Here is an 8,242-nt window from a genome sequence, read left to right as displayed (position 1 = left end):
TGAGAACAAGGGGAACCCATACATCGAGCTTCGAGGATAATCCCAGGCCTTTTAAGTGGTCATAAACTGTTGAATTTGATAAATTTAACCTCAATCCGATCTCACGTGTTGTTATTCGCCGGTTCACATCAACTAATTCCTTTATCGCGTCTTTATAAGCTTCAACCGGCCTTCCCGAACGTGGTGCATCTTCGACATCAAAATTGCCGGATCGAAATTTAGCGAACCAGTTCTGGCACTGGCGTACTGTCAACGCACCTTCTCCATACTCATCAGTCAATTTATTTCTGGCTTGAACAGCATTTTTACCCTTTCTGTAGTAAAACAGTAAGATATGTCGAAAATGCTGCTTATCGCACTCCATATTTAAAAGGGCACCAACCAAAAACTACTGCGTAGAATTAGTTGGAATTTTTCACACACAAGCCTTGCTATATGAGCTCTCAAAGCATATAAAAATTATACGGCTTAAATGTGAAGTTGGGTGCAAAAGAATACAATTAAATCCTCTGTCGGGAAAAAACGAAATGACTTTCCGAACAACCCTATATTTGCGAACAGTAATCTAATCTAGGTCAACCTCTACCCCTTTTAACTCCTGTTTCTGCCTCTAATATGTCTCTGACTAGACCTCCATGCCTGAGAAGGTGTTCTACCAATCTATCTCGCCTATTTCTTATTGACTTCCATAGAGTCCTCTCTTCTCTTACTCTATCTAATACCTCTTCAATTCAAAAATTCTCTATCCACGGTATCTTTATAATTCGCCTGTAATACCACATTTCGAACACTTCTAACCTTTTCTTTTTCACCGCGCCCACTGTCCATGTTTTGCACCCTTAAAGCTCCTTGCTTCAAACATACACCTTTAACAAGCTTTTTTGAATTTCTAAATTAATCATTTGCGAGCATAGTGACTTATTTTTATTGCAAGCAACTCGACCCTGTGCTATCCTCTGCTTTATATCCCTACTACTCCTTCCGCCCTGACTTATCTGCCTTCCTAGATACCTAAAATCGGCCACTTCTTTTAATGTTACATCTCCTATCGTTATATTCACTCCTTCCCTGTTTTTCCTTCCCCTGCATACCAGTATCTTTGTTTTACTTTTGTTTATTTTGATGTAATACTGTTTTGTCAGTACCGGTTATATTTTATTTAAAGCTATCTCTAACTTCTCCTTGCTAGATGCTAATACTGCTATATCATCTGCAAATCTAAGCATACTAATCGTTTGCCCCTGNTTGAATACGTCATATTATTAGTTTCTCTACCGAATATTAAATTTCTAATAAGTGTATTATATATTCCACCAGCAACATCTTATATAAATGTTCCTTTATTGGATAATTTATTAGAGTTTAACCAAGTTATTACTAATGCAAACAATAATTTAAAAAGTAACGATAAAGTGATGTTACTTGGTGATTTTAATTTACCAGGATTTACATGGCCACATGATGAAGAAGTGCAACTTCTTAAAGGTTCCAATAATAACAGATTGATTAGAGACTTGGCGACAAATCTTAATGAACTTGTAAATTCTTTAAATTGTACTCAACAAATGTCAGGTCCTAATCAATTTGGTAACTATTTGGATTTGTTCTTCTCTAATTGTGATCAAGTGAGTTGTGAAGTGTCTTTAGATCCATTGTGTAAATTGGATACTTTTCACTATGCTTATATGATTGATGTAAAGAATTTGTACGTAGATAATTTAGATTATAATTTTAGAGCTTTTGATTTTAAAAAAGGTGATTATGAAGCGTTAAATAGATCTTTGAGTGAAGTAGATTATACACTTTTAACTGATAATGAACTTTCTATTGATGACAAGCTCTCAAAATTTTACAGTGTACTTTACCAAAATATAGCAAGATTTACTCCTACTGCTAATTTTTACTTTTCAAATAATCCTCCATGGTTTAATTTTGAACTTAAAAATGCGATTAAAATTAAAATGAAATATCATAGATTAACTAAATTATCTCCTGATAATATAAATGCTATTAAAGAGTTTAAAGATCAAAGATCATTTTGTAAAAATTTGGAAAAAAAATTAAAGTCTGAGTATATTTCTAAAATGCAAATAAATATAAAAAAAGATAGTAGGAATTTTTGGAAATTTGCCAATAATAAATCTAAACAGTTTGGATTACCTAATCACATGAATTTAAATGGAACTATAACTGAAGGTGGTCAAGATATAGTCAATCTTTTTGCTAACCATTTTAACTCAGTTTATAACTCTAACTCCTGTGATCTTCTACAAGATGATCTTCGAGCTATCAAAAGCTTGTTATCCATATCGTTTACTTATGAAGAAGTAAAAAATGAACTGTGCAATCTAAAAGATAAACTAAGTGCTGGTCCGGATGGAATTCCTGTTGTGTTTATAAAGAATTTATGGCACTTACTAATATCCCCTTTATTAACTATATTTAATGAATCACTATCTATTGGAATATTTCCCACTGAATGGAAAAGAACTTACATTACTCCAGTTTTTAAAAAGAAAGGTAATAGAGAGGATGTTAGTAATTATAGGGGAATTTCTAAATTAAGTTTATTTGCAAAAGTAATTGATAAACTAGTCGCTCGAGTTTTTTATTCAGTATATAATAAAAGAACAACATGGTTTTGTGTTACGGAAATCTATAATTTCTAACCTGCTAGAGTTTAAAGAGGACTTAGTGAGTACACTGTATGATGGTAATCAGGTTGATTGTATTTATGTTGATCTAAAAGCAGCTTTTGATTCAATCAATCATCTCTTACTTTGTAATAAATTTACTCATTATGGAGTGTCTGATATTCTTGTGAAGTGGTTTAAATCATATTTAACGAATAGGTCTCTTTGTGTTAATTATAATGGCTTTACATCTTATGTATTTACTCCTACTTCAGGGGTACCACAAGGGTCCAATTGTGGTCCATTAGCGTTTATTATATACATAAATAACCTATTTAAAGATTTACAATTTGTAAAATATTTAATTTATGCGGATGATATTAAGTTGTATGCTACAGTAAACTCTTATCATGATGCTTTAAAGTTACAAAATGATCTAAGTATTTTAATTTCTAAATTTTCGAATGGTTCTTTACTATTTAATGCTACTAAATGTTATGTTATGTCTTTTTCTAAAGCTAACTTAAATTATTTTGAATATAAAATTGACGAAACTATTCTTACTAGAGTAAATGAAATGAAAGATCTTGGAGTTATCTTTGACGAAAAACTTACATTTGACCAACATATTACATATATTGTAAATNTCTATAGTGATAAATGATCACTTTGTGTCACCACAGTTTGTAATAATTTAATGTTTGATGATGTAATTGTAATTTCGCCAAAGAGTTTCACATGGAATTAGAAAGCCAGATGGAAAACCCAGCTTTCTAACATGGTTTATTTCTTGTAAATGTTTCTTTTTGTTCATTAACTACTGTAATAATTTCATGTTAAGCGTCGGACTTTTGAAAATAATGTTAACATATATTGTTGCCACGGTGTGTCTGAAGTCTGTTTATACCACTGTCGCTCGTATTAGAATCTCGATCACCTTCACTTCACAACAAGTATAAAAAAATAACTGCCTACGCCCAACTTTACGTTCGATATCTTGTTATGAATCTTGCTTTCCACCGGTAGCAATTTCAAACATTACTTATGTATAGGTATTACACCAACAGATACGTCGTTGTTATTATTATTGTAATCAAAATAGTTCAACAGCAATTAGTTAAATGACCTGGATATTTCAGACTGTAGATAATTATAGATTATAAAAAAGTTTGATTTGAAAAGTAAAATAGAAATATCCGTTTAGAAATAAAATTATTATAATTCCTTTTAACTTGAAATATTTTATTATTATAACATGCTATTCCAACCGTGCGGTATTCGGTCTTCATAAGCGTTTATTTTTGATGCGTTTCTTTATTGGGTAATACTTACCTATCTCATTATCTTAAAATACTATCCTACAGTTGAATCCGCCCAAATTTGGACAGAAGGCACCGTTGTCGATAATGTATAGCACTAACATTTTAATGGTGGAGATTCTCTATATCGTAATTTAATGTAATAGTAACATGCTAGGACGCGCCTTCCCGCTCCAGGACGCGTCGACACTTCAAGCTCAGTGTAGCAAGGGCCAAACCGAACCGAACCCATTACGCCAAGCATAGATCAGCATTACAAGCGCTGTGTAACGGAGGCTTTACACTTAGCGTGGATCGGCATTGCACTCGCCCGTATTCGCTTTAAAAAAGTGCCAAAGAACGCACTAGGACTCCCTTTCCCGCTCCAAGCCTAATCGAACCCATTACGCGGAGCATAGATCGGCATTCAAAGCGTCGTATAATAGCGGCTTTACGCGGGGATTGCATTGGCATCCTACCCGCCCGCCACTGCATTTAAAAAAGTCAATGAACGTCCTAAATTTGCCTTCCTGCTTTAGGCCACTCCTAACCCGTTATACGACGCGTGGTTCGGCACCTCAAACTCCGTGTAACAAGGGATTTACGCGGTACTTGGACCGACATTCAGTGCGGTCGCCTTCGCCTTAAAATAGTGCCAAAGAACGCACTAGGACTCGCGATCCCGCTTCAAGCTGATCGAACCCATTACGCGGAACATAGATCGGCATTCCAAGCATCGTGTAACAGCAGCTTTACCCGGAGATTGGATCGGCAGTCTATCCGCCCGCCGCTGCATTAAAAAGGGGCTAATAAACGTCCTATACTTCGTCTTCCCGTATCAGACCGCTCCGAACCCGTTACACGGAGCGTGGATCGGCTTTTTATGCGCCGTGTAATGGAGGCTTTACACGGAACTTAGATTGTCATTCCACGCAGCCGCCTTCGCCTTAAAATTGTGCAAAGGAACGCACTAGGACTCGCCTTCCCGCTTTAGTTGATCGGTATTCCACGCGCCTGATGCCGGCGTTAAAAATGTAGAAATCGATCCTACTAACACAACTTTCAGGTTCTGTAATATTATTAAACGGAGTTTGTCGCTGTAAAAATACAAAATGATCTAAGAATCATCATCTTGATTTTTTCGTCTCTACCGCCATTTTGTATTTTACGGCCACCATTTTAGTTTTATTGAAACAATACCTAGCCTATAATCATATCGATACGCATCTTATTTATTACAATCCATCCAATAGTTTGAATGTTTCAAGGGAACAAAGAATTCCACATACCGACATCGCGACACCACATACCCACCTACTCGTGAATAACATTAACCCTCTCTATACTGTCGCTCGGTCTAGTAAAAATTACTCTACTTATTGTTGTTAACGATTGTGTAATTTTAGTACAACTAATATCAAACCGCCTACGGGAATTTTCAGAACTTCTGACTGGAAAAATAAATCACTGTCTTTTGCTGAAGTTGAATTAAGGGTGGGAAATTGTTTTAATAAGAAAGTGGTAATATATTTTTCACTGAAGGAAGGTCACCGTTTTCAATTAGCGTTAGAGGATGTTAAATGTAGAGCTTTAAGAAAAATGAAACGGGCAATTTAATCTTCAAGGTAACAGTACCTGCAATTTCTGGTTTTATCGATAAAATCGTCGGCGGTTTAATGGAATTTATACATTATAAAAAAGAATGTTGTCTGTTTAGGTACTTAAGAGGTTCTCTTTGGAATTTTTGCTGACGTAGCAAGGAGTCGATACTAATTCGTCGCTTTATAATATTCAATACGTACATAAATGACCTTCTGACTACAGGTGCGGCAATTGTGTAGACAATACATTCGGGGAATACATGTTCTAGAATATATATTGATTTATTAGAAGGCACTAGCTGTAAGTAGAAGTTAGAAAACAGGAAAAGTACCGCTAACAATACAGTTCTTTCGCTTTCATTAAAGTTTAATCGGGATTCCAAGTGTTCATACATACAGGCACCTCTACCATCAACTGTATAAAAAATTTACGGTAGCTTTAGATTTTTACCATCTTCTTAAAGAGACCACCGAATATATTTATTACTTTATTTGAACTTTTAACAAAAATATCACAACATCAAAGGTAATCAATCGGCTTCTTAAATCTAAACGATCGATGGCGAAATAACAAATCAAGACCATTTTTAAGATCTTTGATGCAAAAACGAAACATTTCGGTGATATTGGACACATTTTGGGTTCGGGTAGTAACAAAGTAGATAATATTTATGTGCAAGGTCTGTCATGTAGCAGATAAGAGCTCCAATAAGTAAATAATAAGTATGTAGAAAAGGATTAGACCATCTTCGAACCTTATTACGTTCGTGCTGGTATTATAATCATAATTAGATACGCTAGTGGTTCTCAATAGACCCTAGTGAATCTATGCGCTAAGTACTTATACAATAAAATAACCGTTAACAATACATCTTAACACTCAAAGAATGCAAAAGAACTGTCAACATGAGGTCGTCAGTAGTAAGACTGGTTGGAGACCTACCGTCACTCTTCCCTAAACTGAGCTAATCTTCGCATTTGTAAAACTAGAACATCCCACATCCTTAACAATTTGTGAATAGTAATCTAATCTAGATCTGAATCTACTTTTCTTAACTCCTGCTTCTGCTTCTAATATATGTCTCTGACCAGTCCTTCATGTCTGAGAAGTTGTCCTACCAACCTATCTCGCTTATTTCTTATTGACTTCCATAGAGTCCTCTTATTTCTAAAACCTCTTCATTTCCAACCTTCTATATCCACTTCAGGCATACACCTTTAACAATCTTTTTCGAATTTCTAAATTAACCGTTCACGAGCATACTTCTCTGCTCAAGATCTGTAACTGCCTGTTACTGTTTATACAAACTAAGTATCACTCTTCTATCTCTGTAACTCATCCCTACATTTTTAAGTATATTTAAAATCGTATCCTATTTAACATTGTCAAAACCTTTTTCTAAATCTACGAATCCTATGTATGCACTTCTTCCTTTTTCTATTGTTTTCTCTGTTGTTAACCGTAAAGTTGGAATGGCCCTCGCGTTGCTCTATTTCTTCTAAACCCAAATTGATTTTCCCGCAATAGTTTCTCCGCCCTTTTCTCCATCTTACTGAACTGTATTAATAACAATACATTCCATTAACAATGAGACACATAAAAGATTTTTTGTACCCTACAAAAAAATCTTATGCTTGTCATTGTTAATAATGATTATCTTGTGTTTTGTGAGTAATGTCAGGGACCTGGAGTCAATTCCCGGCGAGAGCATCACAGCAGCAACAATGTTTCCTCATTAATTTGAGGTCATCCTTAGTAGTAAAAATTAATTCACTTTAATGTATTTGAAAAATCTTATGTTCACCAATTTTACTTAGGACTCAACATATGTTTCAGAATTTATACCAATATCAAGGATTGTCCAATCATAAATAACATTGGGAACATAAATTTTTGTCACTTTTGTACTATTTACCATGTTCGACAGCAAATNTTAAGCAACAAAATAAAAACTAAAAACTTGAAAATGAAATAAGTCATCATCATAAGGTCGTCAGTCCGAAGATCGGTTGGACACGCACCTCCACTCTTTCACATTTCCTTAAAACTAGAACAACCCACATCCTTAACTTAACTTAACTATTTGCAAACAGTAATCTAACCTAGGTCTACCTCTAGCTCTCTTAACTCCTATTTCTGCCCCTAATATGTCTCTGACTAGACGTTCATGCCTGAGAAGGTGTCCTACCAACCTATCTCGCCTATTTTTTATTAACTTCCGTAGAATCCTCTTCTATTCTTTCTAAGACTTCTTCATTTCTAATCTTCTCTATCCACGGTATTCTCATCATTTGCCTGTAATACTACATTTCGAACGCTTCTAACCTTTTATTTTCCGTCACGCCCACTGACCATGTTTCGCACCCGTACAGCGCCCCGCTCCAAACATACAGCTTTAACAACCTTTTTCGAATTTCGAAATTAACTGTTCGCGAGCATAGAAGTAATTTTTTTTTTTGAAGGCGACTCAACCCTGCGCTATCATCTGCTTTATATCCCAACTACTCCTTCCGTCCTGACTTATCTGACTTCCTGGATTTCTAAAATTAGCCACTTCTTCTAATTTTTCGTCTCCTATCTTTATATTCGCTCTTTCGCTACTTTTTCTTCCCTTGCATACCAGTATTTTAGTTTTACTTTTATTTATTTTCATACAGTACTGATCTGTCAGTACCGCTTCCATTTTATTTAAAGCTATCTCTAGGTCCT

The sequence above is a fragment of the Agrilus planipennis genome, unplaced genomic scaffold (genome assembly GCF_000699045.2).
Source record: "Agrilus planipennis isolate EAB-ADULT unplaced genomic scaffold, Apla_2.0 scaffold127, whole genome shotgun sequence".
NCBI classification, from domain to species: domain Eukaryota; kingdom Metazoa; phylum Arthropoda; class Insecta; order Coleoptera; family Buprestidae; genus Agrilus; species Agrilus planipennis.
The sequence above is the reverse complement of the archived record's forward strand: the minus strand, read 5'-3'. Positions refer to the sequence as shown.